The following is a 24,926-nucleotide window of genomic DNA, read 5'->3' as shown; positions in this document are numbered from 1 at the left end:
ACCTCTAGTATTAGACTTGTGTTTTTTTTCTATGGAATACATGGAGTCGTGTACCAAGAAGCATTTACAGATACTGATTATTGGAGTTTAATACATATGTCACTTAACTCAATTATCACTTGCTAATATAGAGAGCTAGAACTAACAGTCTGTGTCTGCTTTAGATATTAAACCTGTGCTAGTGATTCCAGTAAATAGTTGCCCTACATCTTAGTGGCAGACCCAGGAATTTGCAAATGTGGGGCTGTAGTCTGTTATGTATTCCATTGCCCATCACCATGGTGTAGCTGTGTTAGTGGAAGTAAATAACTCATCCCTTACATACAGCAAATTTACAGACAGTACCACATGCTTCAAGGTATGCCTGGGACAAGTGTTTGGTCACACATGTCAAGTCACAGTCCTTTTCTATAGTGGCATTGTTTGCATATGCATTATGATAATGTAGCAAATAGTTCCTGAAGGCAACTTGACCACAGCAGGTACCACAGAAAATTTAAGACATTTTTATAAGAAAGCAATTTGTGCAAACATTAACAAAGTGCATGTTACAAAAAAAATGCTATTATTATAAAAAACATGTTTCCTAATCTCGGCAGATGCTGCTGTTCACTTGCCGAGTCTGTGGGAGTACTATGCTGCAGACAGGATGCTTATACAAGTGCTGAAATCTGTGCTAATCTTTTAAATGTTTTTCTTAATCTTCATTTCCTAAGAAGATAGTGATTTTGTTTTCCCTGAGAAGCGTGCTTTCTTAACCTTGATGGAAAATGCAATTGGAGGAGTCTTTCGGATCATAAGATGATCAGCTGACGTGGTACCCCCAATTTCATCTCTGATCATGATTGTGACAGTGCAATAAAATATTTCTGTATGTTATTATGGTGTGAAAATGCACCGCTAAAGCAGTACAAAACTGAAAAAGTACTTCTCTTTTGGTGCTACATTCCCCATATTTTAAAGCAAAAAGAATCTTTTTCTTCAGTGCCTAGTTCGTACCATAGCTCAGCAAAGGGGGGGGGTCGGTGTACCCCTGTGCCAAAGCTTAAATGTGGCACTGCACCTTGTATTTACCTGTATTAGTAATTCCAGTAAATAGCTGCCCTACACTTTGTTAAGTGGACCTAACTGTTGGTATTAAACCTTAGATTCTGTCTAATGTGATAAGTGAGTGTCAGACTAGTTCAGGACTTATATTTCCATTAAGGCAGTTCCAGACCAGTCAGCTACAGAGCTAACTATCTTAACAGTTTTACTTGCCACTCATCATGTTCTAGTTAAGTTCTTAAACCCTGTGAAATGTTGTTGTCAACCACTTATGATAATTTGACCATATAATTTCCTCCCTCTCCTTGTTTGTTGACTATCATAATTTATGAATTCTCTCCCCTCAAGCTATTCATCAAGTTAAGTGACTCCTGATATAATTGCAAAATACTGAGTGCACTAACACTTCTTGGGCTGTTATTAATTCTAAATTAGTGAGTTTTTGCTATAATTAGTTTACTGGTTCCTTCTGGTAGCAGGAGAAGGTTTCCACAGAATTTGTGGATGTTGCTTGCTATAGAGACTAAATTCAAGTGTCCTGCTGTTGGTTGGTATGTTCTATTGAGATTTTTATTGGTTATTTTCTGTGTTATAAATAAAGTGATTTAGTGCAATGCAATTCCATTACTCAGTAGCATGGCTGACTGCACTGTATAGATGCAGGCATTAAGATCCTTAAGTTTCATTATATAATCTACTCTCCCAATTTTACTGCACTTTAAATATTCAGTAGTTCTGAAAACAGGATCTGGTTTGTACTGGGTTGCACATTGCTCTTCATGTGTCTACTTAGTACTTAGATTGTATGTCTTGGACAACTAGCATCTCCAGTAAAACAATTCCAAACCCGTTGGCACAACTCCCTCTTCAGCCAATATGAGTAAGCACCTGGAACAATGGACTTTCACTTCCCAACTGTCACTGTCTCTGTCTCTAGCCTGGTTGTAATGAGCATCCTAAGACAATGTGGCAATTGTCTCAAATTTGATGACAACTACCTGTTATTTAAACTAATAGACACAGTGCGTGAGAGATGGAAGTTATGTATTTCACCAGAATGCTGGATCTTTTTTGTCCAGGTTCATGTTTATAACATTTGGGTATTGAGGTGCTCCTCAGATATGATCTGACAATTAACTAGTGCTCTAGCACCTCAACCTACCTTAACCATTCCCATAATCCAAGTGAGACTTCCCCCACAGACTGAGGTTGCTGCCAAGAGAGTGCATTATCAGGAAAATAATAATTTCAGAAACAGTACAAATGAGGCAATTTGGATAGAGGATAGAGGGAGAGTGGGATATCATATCAAATGGACTCAGATAAAAAAGATCCATTATTATGGTTGGTAGTGGTGCTGCGGTAGCATTGTTACCCCACAGTAAAACACTGTCTGGTTCGATTCTCAGCTAGAGCATCTTCTGCGTGGAGACATGCATGAATGGGTGTACCTTCATTGAAGGTTGTGCGTCAGGCCTGGCAAGCCGGTACGTAAAAATCAACTGCCAATCATTAGCGGACCGGAGTTCCACTGTGGCGACCCCTAACCGGAAAAAGCCAAAAGACACAAACATAACTTCTATATCCTATTTCATTAGTCTGCCCAATCTGACAGCTGGGACAAAGTATCAAGCTACCTCAATTCTTGGCTGGAATCATGAGGAATGCTTCTAAGAACTGAAGCTTCAATGCTGTTTTAGATCTAGAAAGATGTCCAACTTATGATATTTGGAAAATGTATACTGTGTAGACCACCTTGCAGTTAAACAAATGTCATCAAGGTAGGAATTCCTGAAAAAAGGCAGTAGAAGGGACCACTCATGAAGCATTAGGACTGTCCTGCTGAGCCTGTTCACTAGCCAGTGCATAGCTAGTAGATGACCTGAATTTAGTGCCCACTGCCAACATCTCATGACATGTCTCCAAAGGGATAAGATCTAGTGCCTCACTATTTTTTGATATGCCAGACAACCAACAAATTGTTTGTTTGTATGGCTACCTCTCCTGCAGACAAAAGATTCTGAAACTCCTGCAACCCTAGGAGGACTGTTGTCATCTTTAAGAAGTTGATGTGATGATTGGTCTTTAATTGGTCCAGAAATCTTTGGATTATCCTCCCCTTGAAATGTCTCACCTAGAGCGAGGAGGCATCTGTGTTTACTAGTGCTGTCAGTATGGGTAGAATGAAAGGCCTTCCTTCCAGAAGAAGTGAAGATGTCAATCACCAGTTCAGATTGTTCTGACAGGACCGAGTTAAATGAATGGTGGCTGAAGGGGGCCTTCTAGCTGATAACGTTGAGTGGACAACATCCACTAGAGAATTCTCATGTGAAACTGAGCAGTGTACCATGGAAATTGCAGCAGCCATGAGGCCCATGACTCTTAGGCACATTACCACAGTGAGTTTGTGATGGTGGCACAAGGCTTGAACTGAACATTGAATAGTGAGTTATCTTTCTAGAGTTAGAGACACACAACATGAAGCTGTGTCAAGATGACATCCAGTAAAACTGATTTTCTATGAGGGATGTAGCTGAGATTTTTGACAGTTTATGGAGATTCCTAAGGATAGACAGAGCTGTAAAAATAGTCAGTAGCTTTTAGTAAGGACTCTCTGGTTGTTGCAGCTAGGAGCCAATTGTCTAGGTATGGAAACACATGGATTCTGTTAAGTTGCGAGATCAGATGAGCTATGGCTGGTGCCACACATTGTGTGAACACACGGGAAGCTGTGGTGAGATCAAAGGCAAGACTCTGAAATGGTAATAAATGCTTCCTATCCTTTATGATTTTTTGTGGATGTATGTATCCTGCAGATCTATGAAGTGTATCCAGTAATTTGCCTTGAGATAAGGCAAAATGATCGACACCATAACAATTCTGAATTTGGGTCTTTTTATGAAAAGGTTTAGGCCACTGAGATCCAGAATTGGTTTGATGTCCTTATTCTACTTTGGAACAAAAAACATTTTTCCTGACCCTCTCTAAAATGGCTGGACTTACAGGATGATGTTCTTTTTGAATAATGGAGGACAGCTCCTGGAGTGCTGCTTGCTATTGATGGGGTAGAACTTTCATCAACAGGGGGTTCTTATGGGAAAACAGCATGTATAGTATCTGGACATGATATCTCTCACCCAGTTGTCCTGTGTGATGGCCATCCATGGAGGTAGGTGTTGAAATAATTGCCCTGACTAATTCCAGGGATGTCAGCCTTCAGGGACACTGAATTTGCCTTACTGAGAAGGATTTTCTGTATCTCTGGTTTTGTGGACCTTTCTGACCATGTGGTCTGTGTTCATTGAAGGGACACACTCTGCAATAGCTGTTCCTGTAAGAGTGGAAATTGTGGATGCTTCATATTTCCCGAAAAATATGTATTTTGAACCTATCTGATTCCTGTTGAACAATCTCTGAGGTTTATCAAATTTAACTTCCATGGTAGACAGTGTCTGACCATCTTGCTCATACTACATCAACTTCCTTTTAACTGTTCTTTCAAAAAGCTAGGCTCCATCAAAGGGGGCATTGTTAAAAGATGCATTGCAGTTCTCATCGAAATCACACTAATAGAGCCAGCATTGGTATAGGAGTGTTATGCCAGTGCCTGTCACCCTGACTGCTGCTATGCCTGCATTGTGATACAAACAAATCTTGAGGTTTGTGATATCAGGTATAATGTTCAAGATGAAATATGGCTTGACTAAAATATCCACAACTTGCTTGACTATGTCCCTTTGTAATTTGTTCAAATGGGCAAAATAATTTGACATTCTCAGGGAAGAAGTGTCTGAGGTATTAATGCACTTTCCCATCTCATCATTTCCCCTGGATTCTTTGTTAGGGGGACAGACAATGAACTACTCATCTATGTGGTCTTTTCCTAGTGGCTGCTGCAATCATCATGGAGTCCACCAGAAGGCCCTTAGAACAGAATTGCCTATCCGTAGGAGGATACAAACTTGCTGACTCTGCATGGAATAACTTCTGTTGTATCTTTTTCTTGTCATACTCTCCTAGAGACCAAATCTATAAGATGATCTGTAGGAGGGGCCACCCAAAAAGCAGAAGGGGCAGAGCTGTAAGCTTCAAAGAGCACCTCCTCATTCTGAGAAAGCAACTCAAATGGCCAGGTTCCCCTCTGTATCATCAGTTCTAGGACTTCACCAAAGTTTACATCTTCAAGAGGAGAATGGGGCCATCTTCTCCCTCATCCAAGTCAATGTCAGAGGTAATGGACTCCAAAGGTAAGTCTACATGCTTAATTTTACATTTTCTCTTACTAGGACTCATCAGAGTCCATGAAAGAGTCAGATCACACCTATTGCAAGTCTCTGAATGATAAAGGTCTGCACTGTCCCTGAGAACCTTGATGAATGGGTAAAAGGGCAGGTGGATGAGTATCCTGGGGTGGAGCTGGCATTGAAGAATTTCCTTTTAATAGCATTACATTAGAATAGACTGTCATCCTCTCCACAACCTCAAAAGTGGAACCAAAATACATCTGCGTCAAGGGACAATTCCTAGATACAGACTCCTCCCCTGCTGTTGGCTGGAACGAAGGAGGGAAGCCCTGATACAAAGATTCAAGATAGTCTAGAGGTGATGAACAGGATCTTTGGCTTGAATGTTGAAGACTGAGAACAGCTCTAAACATGTTCTAGTCATAAATGATGCTGAGGATTCAGCATCAAGTGTTTAAGTCCAAAACCCACTCTACATCAAAGGGGCTGCATTTAAGTGTGTCAGATACAGAACTGTTGACACAAACACCTGGATGCTGAGAGTGCCAATGAGACAGGATTCAGGCAGGTAGCTGTCTTTAAAACCACCACAGCAGAAAATGGTACCAGGGAAGGAGCTAGAAGAGGAGGTGGTAGGTTAATCTTATCTGCCCTGAGAACAGAAGGGTATGGGTTGATGCCTATTGCCATCTGCATTTTCAAGAAGGCCTTCATCATAGACTCCTAGTCTGCTTTTGATATGCTCGTTAAAAAAATAGATGAAGTAGATGAAGGTCTAGATCATAGAAGTCAGTTCTCTTATCAGATTAATGCCTGCTGCTCTGCTTGGTGGAAGACTTGTCCTTAATTGCAAATGATCTTTAAAGGTTGAGACATCTGTTATGATACCAAAGGACAGTGATTGTCATGACCACTTATGAGAAAGAAGATTGTCCCTCTTCTTCTGCCTATGGTTTTTTGTTCCTTCTCTATCTGTCTTTATCTTTATTGTACCTGGGCTTGTCTACAGTTTTTTTTCTGAATAAGAAAGACTCTTAATAATTAACTTGCTTTTTCTATCCACAAGAGATATCAGTCTAAATCCCTTACAAAAGGAGCAATCAACAATTAGCTGCTAAGGCCCAATGCAAAAAAGATACACACCTTGTGTGTGACACCCATGCACTGGCCCAGCAATCAAGAAGCCTCAGTCCTCACCAGTAACACCAGTGAGGGGTGTCTATATAGGGAAAGGATAATACATACACACACAGTAAGGTACACAGAGGTCACGGTCAGTCTAGGGCTGGTTTTCCCTTTCTCTCCAGGTCCCCAATACATCTCCCCACTGGCACAGCTATAGGGTCCAGATCTCAGCATAATGGGCAAGCTAAAAACTCCAGCACCCTCTCTGTCCAACCAGTGCTTTGCATCCATGCCCAAGTAGCTGACTCACACACACTTTGAGATAAGAGTTATATGCAACCACACACACTCTCCTGGGAAAGGCTTACACAGGTTCTCCAGCTGTGCCCCTTTTACCCAGACTATACAGTAGTACCACTTGCCACCACCCACTAATATTTATCAGCTACTAAAAGGCCTTTATGAAAGGGTGTTCAATAATTACTGTGCAATATTATTATCCAAATGTTAAGTGCAACTGAACAGTCAAGGCTTATTGGAGTGGCTTGGCCAGTATCACTATATACATGCAATGTACTCTAGAGCTTAAATTATCTCTGCACAAAACAGCCACAGTTGAAAAGGTTTAAAAATATTTAATAATAAATAATAAAAACACAAGACAATACTTCTTACTACACAGTGCTAGTCAAGAGTTCAGAGATCACAGAGAAATACTTAAAATAATACAGTAGAAAAGTTCTGACATTAATACAGGAAAAAGACTAATCTAATCTATCTAGTTACTAGCTATATCTAAGGGAAAACACAATTCTAGTATAAACTTACATATAGAACACAGGTAGAGCTGGTGGTGAATTGGATATTCTCAAGACAAATGCTAAAATGCGCCCATTCTTTCTGTCCTTAAATTGATAACACAGTACCACTGATTCATTTCAGATTACATCATTTCTTTCTGGTTCCCACGCTAACAGAAACTCAGAGGTTAATAGCCCTTTTGATCTTGCAGCTGGTCAGGAAGCCAGAGTAATAAAATAAATTATACATGTAAATTCTAGCCATTAACTCTGGCCTCAAAACAATAGGCAAAATGCCTCCCTCTAGACATCTCAGCTCCGAGTTTTAGATCAAAGAATTTCGCAATGCTTGACTTATCAACTTTCTTACAGCAGAGTGCACTGTTGTTACATTTTTTTCAGTTCAACATCCAATACAGTCTTTTTACATTTAAGAGAACAAGCTTGTGGCTTACATTAATATTTACAAATGACAGAATTATCTACAAAATGCTATCTAGCTATGCTGGCAGCCTTCACCTATCTTCACACGTCTCCCCCCTGGAGAACTCAAGCTAGTTTTTCAAGTGATCCTTGAGAAACATTGCTTGAGAGGGTTAGACATACCTTACCCCATTCCCTGTCTTGAAAGCCCATCTGCATTGCCATTGCTAATCCCACTGTGGTGCTGCACTGACATATCATATGCTTGCAACCCTAGGCTCCATCTTAGTAACTTGGTATTTTGCTGGCTCTATTTAACCATGTTAGGGGATTGTGGTCTGTCACTACAGTGAATTTTCTTCCTTACAGATAAAGCTGTAGTTTCTGCAGTGCCCAAATTATGGCTAGACATTCCTTTCCTACAGCTGTATAGCATTCTTCCCTGGGCTAGAGCCTATGACTGAGATACACCACTGGGTGCTCTTCTCCCTCTGAAGAAATCTGGCTAAGTACAGCCCCCACCCCATGGTTTGAAGCATCCACCTGCACAACAAATTCTTTGCTGTAATCTGGACTGGCTAACACAGGGGGTCCTCCCAAAGCTTCTTTAAGCTCCTGAAATGCCTGCTCACATGCTGGGTCCACACTACCTTATCTGGCCTGTTTTTCCTTGTCAGATCTGTGAGGGGAGCAGCTATGGTACCATAACTGACGACGAACTTTCTGTAATACCATGCTGTCTCTAAGAATGCCCTCACCAGCTTTTTGGTAACAGGTGAAGGCCATGCCTGAATGGCTTCTACTTTGGCAGGTTCTGTTCTGATCTTACCACTCCCCACTGTATGTCCCAGGTAGGAGACCACTGCCATACTCACCCGACATTTCCTGGGCTTAATGATCAACCCTGCTCTCTCTAGTGTGCCCAGCACCTCCCTGGGATGTTGAAGGTGCTCTTGCCAGGAATGGCTGTAGATTGCAATATTATCTTGGTAAGCAAGGGCAAACCCTCCTGCTCCTGCCAGGATATGATCTACCAGCCTCTGGAAAGTTGCTGGGGCATTTTTTATCCCAAAGGGCATCTTTGTGAACTCATACAAGCCAAAAGGAGTCACAAAGGCTGACTTCTATCAAGCACTGGGAGTCAAGGGCACCTGCCAGTAACCCTTGGTAAGATCAGTAGTTGTAAGACACTTAGCCCCACCCAGCTGCTCTATGGCCTCATCTGTCCTAGGCATGGGGTAAGCATCTGACTCTTTGTGACTATTTAATTTCCTGTAGTTCACACAGAACTTGGTGCTGCCATCCTTCTTTGGCACCAGCACCACTGGGGAGGCCCAGGGACTCTTAGACTCTTGAATTACCCCTAGTTACAACATTTCCTGTATCTCCTCCCTCAGAGTCTGCTTGATTCTCACAAGTACCCTATAAGGGGCCTGCCTAATAGGCCTTTGGGGTCCTGTATCCACCTGGTGCTGCACCAGGTGGGTGCACCCTGGTTTCCCAGTGAACATGTCCCCAAACACCTGCAACACTGCTCGGATTTCTCGAACCTGGGTAAGATATAGCTGCTGGGACATTGTTACCCCTTCAACTGAGGTGTCAGTCTGAGCCTCACTGAGGAGATCGGTCACCAGATCTCCCTCAGCCTCCTCCTGCAATCCATTGGAAACGCTCAGCACAAGGGCCTCCCCTATCTTGGTAAGGTTTCATCATGTTAACATGATACAATTTGTGCTCCTGCCATTTGACTGGCAGTTCCACCATGTAGTTAACATCACTTACCTTTCTTACCACCTTGTAGGGTCCCTCCCAAGCTGCTTGTAGCTTGTTGTGTCTGACAAGAATGAGAGCCATTACCTGTTGCCCTACAGCATACTCTCTAGCTCGAGCATTCCTGTCATACCATACCTTTTTCTGGTGTTGGGCTTCTGCCAGGTTCTCCAGGGCCAAGCCCACGAGTTCTCTGAGCCCTGTCCTGAGGTTTAGGACATATACCACAACAGACTCCTTGTGAGATTCACACTCACCTTCCCACTCATCTCGAATTAAATCTAGAGGTCCCCTCGCCCTATGCCCATACAACAACTCAAAGGGTGAAAAAACTGAGGATTCCTGGGGAACCTCTCTGTAAGCAAACAACAGATGGGGAAAATATTTGTCTGACTCCCTCTTAAACTGGTTTGCAAATGCCCGTAGTGTGGGCTTGATTGGAGAGTTTAACCTCTCAACAAGACCATTAGTCTGGGGGTGATAGGGGGTGGTCTTCAGGTGCTTCACAACACAGTATGTCTACAGACAAGCCAGCAGGTCTGACATGAAACTGGCACCTCTGTCAGTCAGTATTATTTTTGGGAAACATACCCTGCTGAAAATCTCTAAAAAATCATTGGCCACCTTTTCTGCCTCAATGGAGGACAGAGCTGCTGTGTCTGGGTATCTTATAGCATAATCTACTACACAGTGGCAGCTGGTGACTTCAAATCAAAGGGGGGCTGCAGGAGATAGCTGAATGGGTGGGGTCAATGGGAAGGGGTGCAGCCAACTAAAAAGGGGAGGATCTATGCTCAAAACCACAAAAATTAACTTTAATTAAATATGCTGCCCTGGGTACCAAACTGTCATTATGAGAGTCCAATCAAGACAAAATGAAGTGTAGAAGAAAAAAAAAACATTTCAATGCATTGGCTGCATGACAGCTTACTTAATATCTAGATGGAAACAAAAAGGTTGTGAGGCATGAAAAAATAAATTGCTTTTTAAATACATTACTGGAATGCCAGTCAAAATCAAGTATACGAAAAACAAGCAGCATTCAACTCAAACCACTGCTCTTTGCACTGCAGTTCTAATTATAATTTATATTCAGTTTTATTAAAGTACCAAGTAACATGCTGAAAGTAGCAATCTCTGTGATACCCCCCACTTGTAAAAATGTTTCTTATCCAAAAAAGTCCTGCTGCCTGACAGCTATCTACTTGTTTCATGAGGAAAACTTGATAAAAGTAAAAAAAATGAAAAGCAAACAAGAAACAAGCTCAGGATAAATTGCTTAAAGGATTACTGTACAGGTTATGGACCACACATGATAGATTGGCATTCTGTTTAGTTTATGGGTAAAGCCTGCAGATATAACTGGAAGTCTCCAACAAGTGTAACGAGCTTCTTAAAATAATGTAATCCTGTCCTCTATTACAGATACTGTCATATGCATTTCAATACCCAAGGCTTATATGTTATCTAATTATGTAAGTATTATCTGCATGGCAACAACAGAAAGGCTTTCATTGCTGGCAATTCTTTAACAGTTTGGTTATTAAAGCTAACTTGCATCTTATGATCTCAGACAAGCTTACCTGATGGTCATTAAAGCATTACTACTTAAACACAGAGCAACAGGCACTTTCTGAGTAATAATAAGCATAAATCAACAGTACAAAAATATGACAAAAACCAGACCATTCTACAAAATCAAGGACAGATGAAAAGCCACTGTAGTACTTGTGTCTACCTTGGATGGGTGGATACTCTGCACATTTACACTGCATAATTGCTCCTTGCCTTGCTTGGACACATCCAGAGTCACTACATGGGGGAGTGGGGTGCAACAAGTATGTCACAATTTGAAATGTCTCTGGCTGACTGTGATGACTCTGACACATTTGTCATATCTCTCAACCTCAGAGCAAGAAATCTGGACAAAGCCATACACAGAAGTAGGGCAAAGGCCCAAAAATAAGGAACGTTTTTAAATATTGCTGTTATAAACTAATAGAATAGTAGGCCTTGCATTGGTATGAATTTTCTGAAGGGTATGAAATCTGAAACTCAAATGTCTGTCATTATTTTCTAACTTCAATCTTCAATGATTTGCCACTAATTTGCCAAAAAACACAATTTTATGAAAAATGGACCAAAAATGTGATGCAAAAATATAAAATAGCCACACACTACAGCTGGGAACCTGTCAAAGAAGGGACACTATTTTAATATTAGTACTGCTAACTTGAGCAGTTGACAAAATAAAATAATCTACATGCATTTCTGAAATAAAAGTAATCTATAACTCTGATTATTACAGTTATTTCTTAATTGTAAACCCTCCACATTTTCTTCCAAAATTGCTATTGTGCGGAGGGATTATTAGGTGAAAAGCAACATTTTGAGCCAAAATCGGGGACAGTTGAGAGGTTTGGCTATGCCTAATTCTATAAAACAATTTAGTTGCATGTACCTCTCAACCTGTTAATGCAATAAATCTGGACAAGGCCAAATATATTGGGGGAACATATAAACAGTACTAAAAATTGCTCTTGTATAAACTGAAACAGTTGATAGTATAACAGGTCTTACTTTAGCATGCATTATTCTGAAGGTTATGAAGTTTGAAACTCAGTGTCTGTCATTATTTAGTGACGTAATTTCTAAATGATTTGCCAGAAAACCACAAATTTTATGAGGAACAAACCAAAAATAAGAAGCAAAAATATATTCATTCTGTGAAAATCTGGACAGTTGGGAGGTATAGTTCAGCCAGGGCTGTCTTTGAGTTTGTCACCCTTTCCCCTCACAAAATCATGGTTGATTGGGGGCCTCCCCCCTGCAGCCATTCCAATGAACTATTACTTGGCTATTTCACCCCATTTACCATAAACACTAATGTGCATACTGCTTTACTTCTATAATGATTTGGACTTCATTTGAAAGTTTTATTTTGCATTTTACAGCACAAACACTAAGACATCTGCTAAACAAAGCAATGCAGTCTCACAATGAAAACAGACTTAGCATTAAAACTTCTCTGCCCTTGAAACTCACATTAATTGAAACAGCATTGAAACCCACATTCAAAGAAAATACGTTTTGCCAGTGGCAGATAAAGATTAACTTTGGGCTGTTTTCAAGTCATAGACCCCTTGCACATGAAACATACATGTGCTCTTTGATACACCTACCTGATAGTACTAAACTGTATTCCTTGTACAATACAGTACAGTTGCTAGAGGGCATTTTAAATTTATTGTGTTGAACATTTTTCCATTAAACAATGAAACAAAACGCATGCACCAATAATGACAAAACTTCCCAGTTCAGAACATTTCCATCATAAAAGTCTACTCAAAGTTCTAGAGTCCACAATTATCAGTAAATATGCACAATCTCTGAAAAAGTAAAAGTCATCTAAATAATTCCACATTAAAGAAATCTGTAACTAATGAAGAGGTTGCTGCTAGCAAACAACTTTATATTTCATTGTTTCATCTACAAAAAGAGTGCCTGTTGCCCTTGAGGAATAAATTGTCTATGTTGCATTAAAAAATGATAAGCTAGTAATATTGCAATAGGGAATGGATGGCAAACTGATAACAGGTTCATAGTCACTAGGTATCTTTGCCAAAAAGGACTGCAGCATCCACCCCCTTTACAACTCGGTACAGTATCAACAATGCATCTACCTACTGTGGGAGTAGAACCCACAGCCTTCTGCATCAAAACCAAGTATACTACCTGTTGTACTATTAACAATGCCAGCAAGCTCAGCATAAGCAGCACTAAACTGTTGTTCCCCTGCAGCTCTCAGCTTCTTGTAAAATCTATTTGACACTCAGCTATATCTCTGAACCTTACAGCACAAGAAATCTGGAAAAAGTCAAAATGTATTGGGGAGGGGGGCAAAAGTCCAAAAACCAGGGACACATTTTAAACATTGCTTGCATAACTTTGAAAAGTTGCTAGAATAAAATTCTATGCTATCACCATACATTTCATTGCCAAGTATTGAACCCAGGACTCTGTGCAAAACAGTCATAGCAACATACCACTATGCCAAATCATCTATTTTATGAAAAAGAGGAAGACTGAAACTTAAATGGCTACCATTTAGTGAATTCAGTTTTCACCATGGCTGTCAACCTCTTAGCACAAAACACCTGAACAAAGCCAATAATGGGGGAATACAGCCCCCAAACATATTCAGTGAATTCAGTTCTCACCATAGCTCTCAACCTGTTAGCAAAAAATTTGTAGACAAGACAAAGCCAGTAATGGTGGCATACAGCCTTCAAACATATTCAGTGAATTCAGTTTTCACCATAGCTCTCAACCTTAGCACAAAAAACCTGGACCAAGCCAATAATGGGGGAATACAGTCCCAAAAATAGGGACAAATGTCAAATATCCATCTTATATACTTTGAAAATTGCTAGAATAAAAGTTGTTGTGTTGTGTTACCATGTACTTTCTGAAGAATATGAAGTCTGAAATTCAAATGCTTGTCATTTTTATTTAACATTTGTTAACCAGGAAAGTCTGACTTGGAACAAAAGCCAATTTTCCGCAGAGGCCCAGGAAGAAACACTCCAGACACATGTCTTTGTAAGATGGGAAGACACCAGAGCAAACCCACACAAACACAGGGAGGACATACAGACTACACACAGAAGGCACCCCAGCATCAAACCAGAGAACCTGCAGCTGTCAGGCAGCAATGCTACCAGTGCACCACTGCACCACTGACTGTGTCATAAAACAAAAATACAGAAACCATAGATTTTATGAGGAACAGAACAAATATGAGGCAAAAATCTGCAATTTTGTTTGCAAATAGTGGTGGGTAGGGAATTCAGGCTCTTGCCACTTGAGCCCAAGATACAGAATTCAACCCTTATTCTCTACCCACTACCATGTAGCAACTGGAGCATTACACACACACACACACACACACACACACACACACACACACACACCTCTGTTCATTCATCCACACCAGACAGAAATTATACGTCGAGCTCCACCATATAGAAAGTCACACACACCTGTTAATCCATCATCCATTGCAGTCGAGCTCATCCATATAGAAAGTCCCTTGCAGCAGCTAAAAGCTCACCATGATCCATCCATATAGGAAGTCCAGCTAAAAGCCCACAACACTGACAGTACAATCCATCCTCCAGCAAACAAGTCCTTCCCCTTCCGTGATGCTTCTTCCTGTGAGAACACCAGCCTGTGGATGTTGCACTGCATAGACTTCTGGGAAATTTTGCACCTCCAATGTTGTCTTCCTAATCCGGACTGCTGGTGAGACAGTCTGGATTCTGTGAGCATGCTTCAGACTGGTTCACCAGCAGTCTGGATAGCGGGAAATGCCACGAGTGTGCATGCATGATTGTCAGGGACTCATTTAATTTTATTTTGTTATTTTCTTTTCATTTCTGTTTTATTTGTTTATTTTTCATTTGTACAGCTGGGGGTGGGGGTTGCAGTCCTGCAGTCCAATAGCATGAGCCACCCCTGCTACTACCACTAGGATATACTTTTTCCCCTGTGGAACTTGGGGTACTCAGAGGCCACACAATATCCATAGCTACCCTCTGAAATGGCTCCTCAATCACAGGCAAAGGCATCAAAGAAACTGTCACCTTGTCTCCTGCCTTGCCTACCTTTTGGTGCTGCTCACAGGTCCTGCAGTACCCTGTTGCATCTCTGGAAATTCCAGGCCAGTAGAAGTTTTACATAATTTGTCTCGTTGTATGTTTCATGCCCATATGACCTGCAAAGGGAATATCATGGGCTATGGCTAGAAGCACCAGACAGTAGGCTCTAGGCAGTACCAACTGCTATACTCTCTCACCTTCTAGCCCTCCCTCAGGGGTGTACTGTCTATACAGTAACCCTTTGTCCCAGTATACAGATTCCCCCTTCCCTTGAGAAATAGGTGCCTCACTAGCTACCTGCCTCAGGCCTTGAAATGTAGGGTCTGAGAGCTGAGCCTGTCTCAACTCTCTCTTTGTAACCCTTCTCAGCTCCTCTTTCACAGGAAGTCTGGCATCCTCCAACAGTGGTGCTTCACTGTCAGCCTGGGTACTACTACTCACCCCTGCCTTTGCAGTCACTCTATCCAAGAGAACATTAGTACCCACAAGCAGCTGCTGCTCACATTCAGTCTCACTGCTACAGAGTAGCTCCCTCCCTGAAGTAGCCACCTCACCAGTCCTGGCTGCAAGTATGCAGTCTGTCTGGGTCTTCCCCAGACTACCAGACCCACAAGCTTGTCTCCTAGCCTGACTGTGTGTAACTGCATAAGCACATGGTACTGCTTCATCCAAATCCTTCCCTATCAGGACATCTGCAAGATGGTAGTTTGGTACATTGTTGTCTCAAGACAACCTACTATTGGCATTTTGTCTTTCCCACTTACTGGCCCTTGCACCTTTTGTTTCCTACCTTACCTCCATGGACATCTCTATGCCACATGGCCCCACTGGCTGCATTCAAAACATTTAATCCTAGGTCCTGGACGTATACCTGGACTAGTGGCTTCCCCTGCTACTGGCAGATTCTTTTGGGGCAGTCTGTGCTGTCCACCATGGGTTCCTTTAGACCCATGAGCAGTAATGGGGGTCCATTTCATGTGCAGGTATGCCCTGCTTGCTAGGTATATGTCTCTCTTCTTCCCCATCTCATCTGAAGTAGCACATTGTCTATCAGCTAACCAGAGCCTCATGTCATCATGCAAAGTGCTAAGGGCTTGTTCCCTTACCAAAAGGTATGCCAGCCCTTCAAAAGTGGTGACCTGACATCCACTCACCCACCTATGAAAATAAGTGCTAAGTTCAGGAACATATTCACACACACTTTCATCTGCCTTGCGTCTATGCTCATGCAACTTTTTCCTATAAGTTTCAGGTGTTAGCTTAAAACATTCTAACAAGCAATTCTTAACAACTGTAAAATCAAAACATTCATGCTCAGCAAGTTTAGACAACACAGTTATAGCTTTATAATGGAGTAAGATGGTCAGGAACCGTATCCAGAGCCTTTAGTCAACATCATACTGTTTACATCCCCTTTCAAACGTATGAATGAAACTATCAAAATGATCCCCCTCTTTAAACTGCAGAAGAAATTTACTGACCTTTTGTGCTTCTGGGGTTTGGTTACTCCCTTCCCCACTACCTCCATGACTCTGGCGAAGAGTCAGCATCTCCTTTTCATGTTGCCTCTGCCTTTCCATCTCCTAGGCTTCCAGGCATAGCAGTTTCTCATTCTCCTCAGCCTGCAAACATCACAGTTTCTCATTGTCCTCACTCTCTAGACACCTCATCCTCACTCTCTAGACACCTCAGTCTCTCAGCTGCTTCTATTTCCAAACGCCTGTCCTCCAACTCAAGTCTCTTTAGCTCCAGATGGATTTTTAGTCCTCCACAGAAAGGTTGAACTGTCCATACCCTGAGTGTGGTACATCTCCACTGCCAGTCTGATAGTCCTCCTGGTTGCTGTTTTCTTATGCAACTGTGACCAAAGCTGCAATCATGTCTGCCTTAGTCAGGTTTCCATGCACCAGTCCCCTAGTCTGGCACATCTCAGGCAGCTGGCTCCTTGTCAACTTTCCATACTCCTCTGCTGATATGCTGCCTGTTCTCTCTGATTTAACTAAGCTAACAGAAGAAATAAAACAATTGTGATCTGAACTCCAAGTATTCACTGTGTGGCTGATTTAGAGCACAAAACACCTTCAGTTATCACTGTACACAAGCTATAGGAATTCACACTACCCAAATCACTACAAGCCAATTAGCATTTGCCAACCAATTAGTATGTGGTGTGGATATCCCACCACTGCCAAACAATTAATATGTGACACCCATACACTGGCTCAGCAATCAAGGAGCCTCAATCCACATCACTGACACCAGTGAGGGGCTTCCATATAGGGGGAGGATAATAAATACACACACAGTAAGGTACAATTTCCCTTAAGAGCATACAGAGATCACAGTCAGTCTGGGGCTGGTTTCTCACTTTCTGTCCAGGTCCCCAATAAGACTCCCCACTGGCACAGCTATAGGGTCCAGATATCAGCCTAGTGGGGAAGCTAAAACCTCCATCACCCTCTCTGTCCAGCCAGTGCTTTGGGTCCCTGCCCAAGTAGCTGACATACACACACTTTGAGATAAGAGTTATATACAACCACACAGACACTCCTGGGGAAGGCTGGCACAGGTTCTCCAGCTGTGCCCCTTTTACCCAACTATATGGTAGTACCATTTGCCACCACCCACTAACATTTATCAGCTACTAAAAGGCCATTATGAAAGGGTGTCCAATTATTGCTGTGCAATATTATTATCCAAATGGTAAGTGCAACTGAACAGTCAAGGCTTATTGGAGTGGCTTGGCCAGTATCACTATATACATGCAATGTACTCTAGAGCTTAAATTATCTCTACACAAAAGAGCCACAGTTGAAAAGGTTTAAAAATATTTAATAATAAATAATAAAAACACAAGACAATACTTCTTACTACACTGTGCTAGTCAAGAGTTCAGAGGTCACAAAGAAATACTTAAAATAATACAGTAGAAAAGTTCTGATATCAATAAAGAAAAAAAGACTAATCTAATCTTCCTAGTTCCTAGCTATATCTAAGAGAAAACACAGTTCTAAAATAAACTTACATATAGAACACAGGCAGAGCAGGTGGTGAGTTGGATGTCCTCAAGACAAATGCTAAAATGCTCTCATTCTTTCTGCCCTTAAATTGATAACACGGTACCACTGACTCATTTCAGATTACATAATTTCTTTCTGGTTCTAAGGCTAACAGAAACTCAGAGGTCAATAGCCCTTTTGATCTTGCAGCTAGTCAGGAAGCCAGAGCAATAAAATAAATTATATTATACACTTCCTGAATCATAGATTATGGACCTGCACCACCCCTGGCTAGTAACTCATTATTCCTTGTTTTTAGCAACTAGAGTAACAGCATATTTATAGGTTTTTATTGTCTGTATGTGTAAATGTAAACTCTCATTATTGACAAGTAAACTAATTGTACATACATTTTCTCTAAGGTGTAAAGATATGTCTTGTGTAAGTTGTCAAATCTGCCTTCTTGTTATATTTGCTGTTTCATATTTCTCTAAGGTGTATGAAAAATGTATCTTGTGAAAGTTGGCAAATGTGCCTTTCTATTATACTTGCTATCTTATATGTTAACAATTAAACTGCTTTGGAGCTTTTCTCACTGGGCCTTCACTGAAAATGGGCATATATCCAGTTGAACTCTCCCGGTTAACAAATGTAAAATAAATAAAAATAATAAATAAATAATAAATTCTAGCCATTAACTGACCTCAAAACAATAGGCAGAATGCCTCCCTCTAGACATCTTGGCTCTGAGTTTTAGATCAAACAATTTCACAATGCTTGACTTATCAGCTTTCTTACAACAGAATGCACTGTTGTTACATTTTTTTCAGTTCAAAATCCAATACAGTCTTTTCTCATTTAAGAGAACAAGCCTGTGGCTTACATTAATATTTACAAATGACAGTATTATCTACAACATTCTATCCAGCTAGGCTAGAAGCCTTCACCTATCTTCAAAGTGTGCATCTTGATCTGGGAATTTATGACCACATCTCTTATTCCTCCTGAAATCAGTACAGAATAACAATAAAGCGATCTCTGGAATACACCAAGAATAATGTAAATATGAATATATATAGCTTTTTTTTTTTTTTTTTTATATATAAGATGTTAGGCAGCCAAAAGCTGACAAAACTAAAACACTAAGGTGAAGAAGGAAAGACTAACTCTCTAGCCAAAAGCATTTAGCAGCTTTCTGCCATTACCAAGAATGATGCCACAATATGAACTAAAGATTATTGATTTCAGCAACTGTCTTAGCTTCTGATGCCATTCAAAATGGTATAATACAAATCGTCCTGGCAAGAGAAGCTAGACAGTTTAAACTGATTATCCAAGGACTGCCTTCACATACCCCCACTAGATTTATCTTAGCTAAATACTTGTCCACCTCCATAATGCTTTTTTAGGCAATGTCAGTCTTCTAAGGCTTCCAACATAAATTAACAAAATTCAGATGGCATTAAGGTGTTGCTGCTCAGCAATGGGAACCTTAACCACTCCATACAAGCACTCCTTTCCCTGGAAAACATTGATATATGCTTTATAGCACCATTGAAAGCAGTCCATCAGTGCAGGGTTTCAATGTTGATCACACGTTCGGGCCCTTAACATTAGACAAAGACACTAAAGGCAGCAGTGTCTCCATATTCTTAAAAAAAAACAGAAAAAACACTATCTCCAGACTTGTTAGATAAGACAATGACCTGAAAAACTCCATGTCCAGCCTAGTATTAACAAAAATCCTTATGTTATCATATCACAGCTAACTATAGAGCACCTTCTATATACCCCACAGCCCATACCTCCTACCAAATTAGTATGGAGTCTTCATGTATTAAGCCAAACAATATTCTCCTAGAAGACTTCAACTACTCCTCCATAAACTGGGAGACTTATACATCCTCAAAACTGTGTGTCTAAAGATTTCTAGACATTATCAATATAAACTGCCTGGACCAGTTACTTAGCACCCCAAATAGGGGTGGTAAAATCTTGGACTTGCTCCTTACCAATACAGGGAACCTTTGCGCCCCATCATTTCTAACTTATTTCTTGGTCAAATCCAATCACAAGTCAGTCACAGTCACATTCACTATAAGTTTGAATCCTGAAGCATCTTCTAATACTTCAGTATTCAGAGATTATGCAAAAGTTAATCTACTAAATCTGCGTAATGACCTGGATAAATTTAAATGCCCCTTCCATCTTGATTACCCCACTAATTATATGGAGACCTTCACTGTCAAAGTCTACATGCATGCAAAAAGTTACAGAGGTACATTGGTTGTTCTCAAAAATAAATACAATGTCAAATTAAAACCAAGTATAAACAGACTCTGTAATAAAATGAAAAAAAAACTCATTGCATGCAAAAATAAATATAACTGTTAAGATGCCAAAAATTATTTTGCAAAACTAAACAAGGAACTCCATACCCTGATAAAATCAGCCAAAGCCAGATGTGAGGTAAAAATAGCCATCCAGGTGAAGGATAACCACAAGGCCTTCTCTAATTAAGGTAAAAACTTAGAAACAATGTCCAGCACTGTGTAGAGCTAATAGTAAACAATGTCACATGTTCAGTCATAGAGGATATAGCCAATCTGCTAACAAATAAATAAAGCAAAAACACCACCCCACTCTAATATTCTCTAATCACATACCCACACCTTCATGCCACACCAAGTCTCCCTAGAGTAAGATCTCAAGTTACTATCAAAGGCCAAAAACACTATGTCTATGGAGCCAGATAATCTATCAGTCTACCTACTAGTCAGTCTGAAACATGACTTGTTTGATCCCCTACAGAAGCTATTCAATATCAGCCTCCAAACAGGCTTTGTGCTGAATGAATTGAGGACAGCAATATTCATTCCCTTGCACAAAGTGGGGACTTTAAAGGACTTGAGCAATTATAGACCCATAAGCTACCTGACCAGTCTCACCTGTAAGGCTATGGAAAGGACCATTATGGAATTAGTAAATATGGATATGGGAAACCTAAAGATTTTTGACTCAACCAAGTTCAGATTTTTAGAGCAGGCCTTACCCGGTTAACCTGGCTGAGTGCTTTGAAAATGTTACTGAAGCAACGGATGAAGACAAAACAGTACATATCACATATCTTGACCTCATAAAGGTGTTCTATACCATCCTATACTAAGGTAGCTTAGATAAACTCTCCCAGCTAAATGTGAATCCCTGTGTAACTCATTCGATAGCAAAATGGATCACAATAAGAACCCAGGAAGTTAGTGTGGGTAGCTCTACCTCCTCCAAAAAAAAAAAAACTGCCACTAGCAGTGCACCCTGGAGTTCAGTCTTTGGGCAAGTCGTCTTTGGCAATTACCTCTTGGAGGTCAAAGCTAATGTTAAAGGTTAGTGACACAAACTCCCCAGAGGATACCAAGATCCTCTGATAGGGCCTGTCCCAAGCAAATAGCTGGTGTCAAAACCATGCCATGTAATCAAACTAAAAATGTAGAAGTGCATAACTGTGTCCTTTGGCAATCATGACACTGTTTGGAATTATCACATTGGCAACACTCCCATGAAAATCGATCAAGAAGGTAGGGATCTGGGAACCTATGTTGACAATAAACTGTCCTCTGATCAACACACATCCACTTTTATAAAGAAGTCTGTTTTCATAGCACAGCTTATCTCTAGAGGTATTGTGACCAGATCCATGTATATAATTATTACATTGTACTCAGCACTCATTAGGCCAATCATTGAGTATAATACTCTTTTAGGTATATACATGTCTAAACAATCATGAAAACTGGAATGACTACAATATTTTCTCACTCAAAAGCAAGGGCCTAAACAGTAAAAACTATGCTAACCATCTGAAAGCCTTCTCCTTCTTTTCAGTATCATATAGCCTAGTGAGAACTGACCTGTGCCTCATATATAGAGGTTTAGCAGACCCTGTTCTGTCAGACCTATAATACATTTGCAAGTCAAGTACCATTATAAATGCCTGGTCAATGGATCTCAATCTCTTTTGCAAAATAAACAGAACATATTGGAGGTATAGGTGCGTATCATAGAAAATAACACTTTGGTGGGACCTTCTTTCACCCCACATAAAGTAAAGTGCTTCTCTTACTCTATTCAAACATAATTTGGGCAAATGGATAGCTAAGCCTATATTCACCCCTGGTTAAACACCCCTGTCTTTCAAGCACAGGGAAAACATCTAATTGTCTCAATACATCCTTGTTTGACCCTTCTCTGGGTTATTCATATGCAAAATGTATGGGCTAAATGTTACCATGGGAATGTGAGGCTAGGCTTCTTAAGATCCTCATAGATCAATACCTTAGTAAGTACTAATAAACCTATAAGAAGTATAGCTGCTTAGTATATATTGGTTAATTAGAATGGCATCTATGAAAAATAAAAACAGCAGTGTAAATCTGTCCAAACTCACATTACACTGTGTAAATTGGAACAAGGCATACTCAAAACAGCTGTTCATAGGTTCATAGGTGTGTACTAGGCTAATGGCTCTGGAGCCTTTACAAGCCTAGCCCATAGAAGTGCCATGGCATTGTGCCACCTGACTTTAGTTCCCAGTGCCTCTATCAAGTAGAGCCACTGGTGTGATCCCCGGGGTGAACTTTCTATTACCATTCCACTCATCAAGATTTCTCTTGAAGAGGGATAGCGAGGTGCTCTGCTTGACATGTGTGGGAAGTCTATTCCAGAGCATAGGCAGTCTCTGCTTGAGGAACCTGTCCCTCCAGCATGTTCTGTTGATTGTGGTATTGACACTGAGGTCTCTGGAGTGTCTGGTGCAGAAGGATTGGGATTTCTTTAGATGTAGCATTTCTAACAGAGCTGGGAAAGACATGGCTTTGTAAGTCAAGCAGAGATCACCTCTAAGTAGGCGATATGAGACAGAGAATAGCTGGAGTATTTTGAATCTGTCTGTGTAGGACATGTGTTTAACAACTAGGATCCTCTTCGTGAAGTACTTCTGTGGCATCTCCAGCTGTTGCAGGTGTCTAGTGAGGTACATGCCAAATGGGGCATTATACTTGATGATTGGTCTAATGAGGGAAAAGTATAGTGAGATGATGACCTCTTTCTTCTGGATGCAAAACCCTTGGTAATGAGATGTGCCACATAGAAGGACTTTCTGACCACAGTGGCAATGTGGTGGTCAAATTTCCGGTTGCTGTCAACCTGCATCCCTGGATCGCTTATAACACCTTCACTGTTCACTGGGCTCCCATCAATGTGCTAATTAGTGGGAACTGTGTTTTTACCAAAGGGAATGATGACGCACTTTTGGCATTAAGCTTAAGGCCATGGTTTTGATAGCAGTCACTGGATTTGGTGAGGCCTTTCTGTAGGATGCCTGAATCACTTGGGGAGTTAATAATGGCTCCCAGTTTGCAGTCGTCTGTGAACCTGGTCAGCCAGAATCCCTTTGTGTTGGCCTGGACTTCTGAAAAGTAGATGCCGAACAGGACAGGGCCCAGGACCGATCCATGTTGGACTCCACTTGTGACTGGTCAGCAGTTTGACTTGGAGTCCACTATTTTCACACTGTGTGTTCTATCTGTGAGCCAATTTACAACCTACCTAGTGATATAGGGGTTGATTCCTAGTTTGATGAGTTTATCAACAATTTCTGAGAGAGTAATGGTATCAAAGGCCTAGGCCAGATCGAAGCAGGCTGTATGCACTACCTTACCTTCATCCACAACTCTGGTGACTGACTCAAAGAAGTCAACCAGGTTGAGCAGGCATGGTCTCCCTTTCAGAAAGCCAAATTGCATGGGGTCTAGAGTTTGGAGATTTCCTATATCTTTGTTAATGAGGTCCATGATGATGCACTCCATAGCTTTACATATCAAAATTGATGATGAATTCTAGGAAATGTTGGGCCAGTATATTGGTGCTTGAGTAGTTATTCCACTTGATGGAGGGGTAGTTGAAATCTCCTAGTAAGAGAGTGTTGGGTGCTTAGGAACATGGATTGAGAGTCTATGGACATGGTTGGGGAACTATAGCAGGCTATGACCTGGATCACTGTCTTACCCAATGTTAGTTGTACCTGAAGTATCTCAGATGTGTTATGCTAGGCTACTAGTCTGGAGGTGTGCATATCCTTTAGGAATATGGAGACACCACCACCTTTGCAGCTTCAGTCCATGTTTTGGGGCCGCAAAATGTGGAATGAGTTATAGCCTGGTGGTGCAGGGGTGCTTTCTGCTGCTTTAAACCAGGTCTCTGTTACAGCACAAATGTTGATGTTCTCCATTTTGAAGAGTACTTTGTGCGAGTGCATCTTGAGATTTAGACTTCTAGCATTGAACAGCATGACCCTCAGATTGCATTTATTTATAGCTGTTATGGTGGTAATTTGGTCTTTAGAACACTGCCTAAAAAAGGCACTATAGGGGTGACAAGAGCCTTAGCCAGTACCTGGAAACCCAGGGGTGACAGATGCTGGCCATCTCTGGCAAAGCATTGAGGTGCTTTGCCAGAGATGGCCTAGCTTATACAGAGGAGAGGGTTGCATGTGTACATGAGGCAGTTGCTACACTGCCTCAGAATGCCCAATTGCACCAGGTTTATAGGAAAAAGCACAGGGAATTGCCCTATAATCATGTCAGGAGGGGTGGCCATAACTACTAAGTACTAGAGCTTTTTCCATGAAGAATGACTACTGCTGATGGTACTTAGGTGTGCTACAATAATAGCTACAAAAACTTGTTTAAGTGCAAAGCATGATCTAAGGGAAAAACTGAAGAGCTGACTTTCTCGCACCAGTAATAGTTTACCTCAGCTCAGCACTGCTGCATGGAGCTTAAACAAGTGTAAACCCATGCAAAC

At 41.0% G+C, this 24,926-nt stretch overlaps 1 protein-coding gene across 1 annotated transcript in view; it reads left to right on the top strand.

Moving 5' to 3' along the window:
• Positions 1-24,926, top strand: part of LOC122795599 (plasma kallikrein-like) — a 675,844-nt gene that overhangs the window by 286,443 nt on the left and 364,475 nt on the right. The window lies entirely within an intron of this gene.

This window comes from Protopterus annectens, chromosome 2.part2, assembly GCF_019279795.1.
Source record: "Protopterus annectens isolate FY-2018-M chromosome 2.part2, PAN1.0, whole genome shotgun sequence".
Taxonomy (NCBI): Eukaryota; Metazoa; Chordata; order Ceratodontiformes; family Protopteridae; genus Protopterus; species Protopterus annectens.
This window is presented reverse-complemented; position numbering and strand designations above follow the sequence as displayed.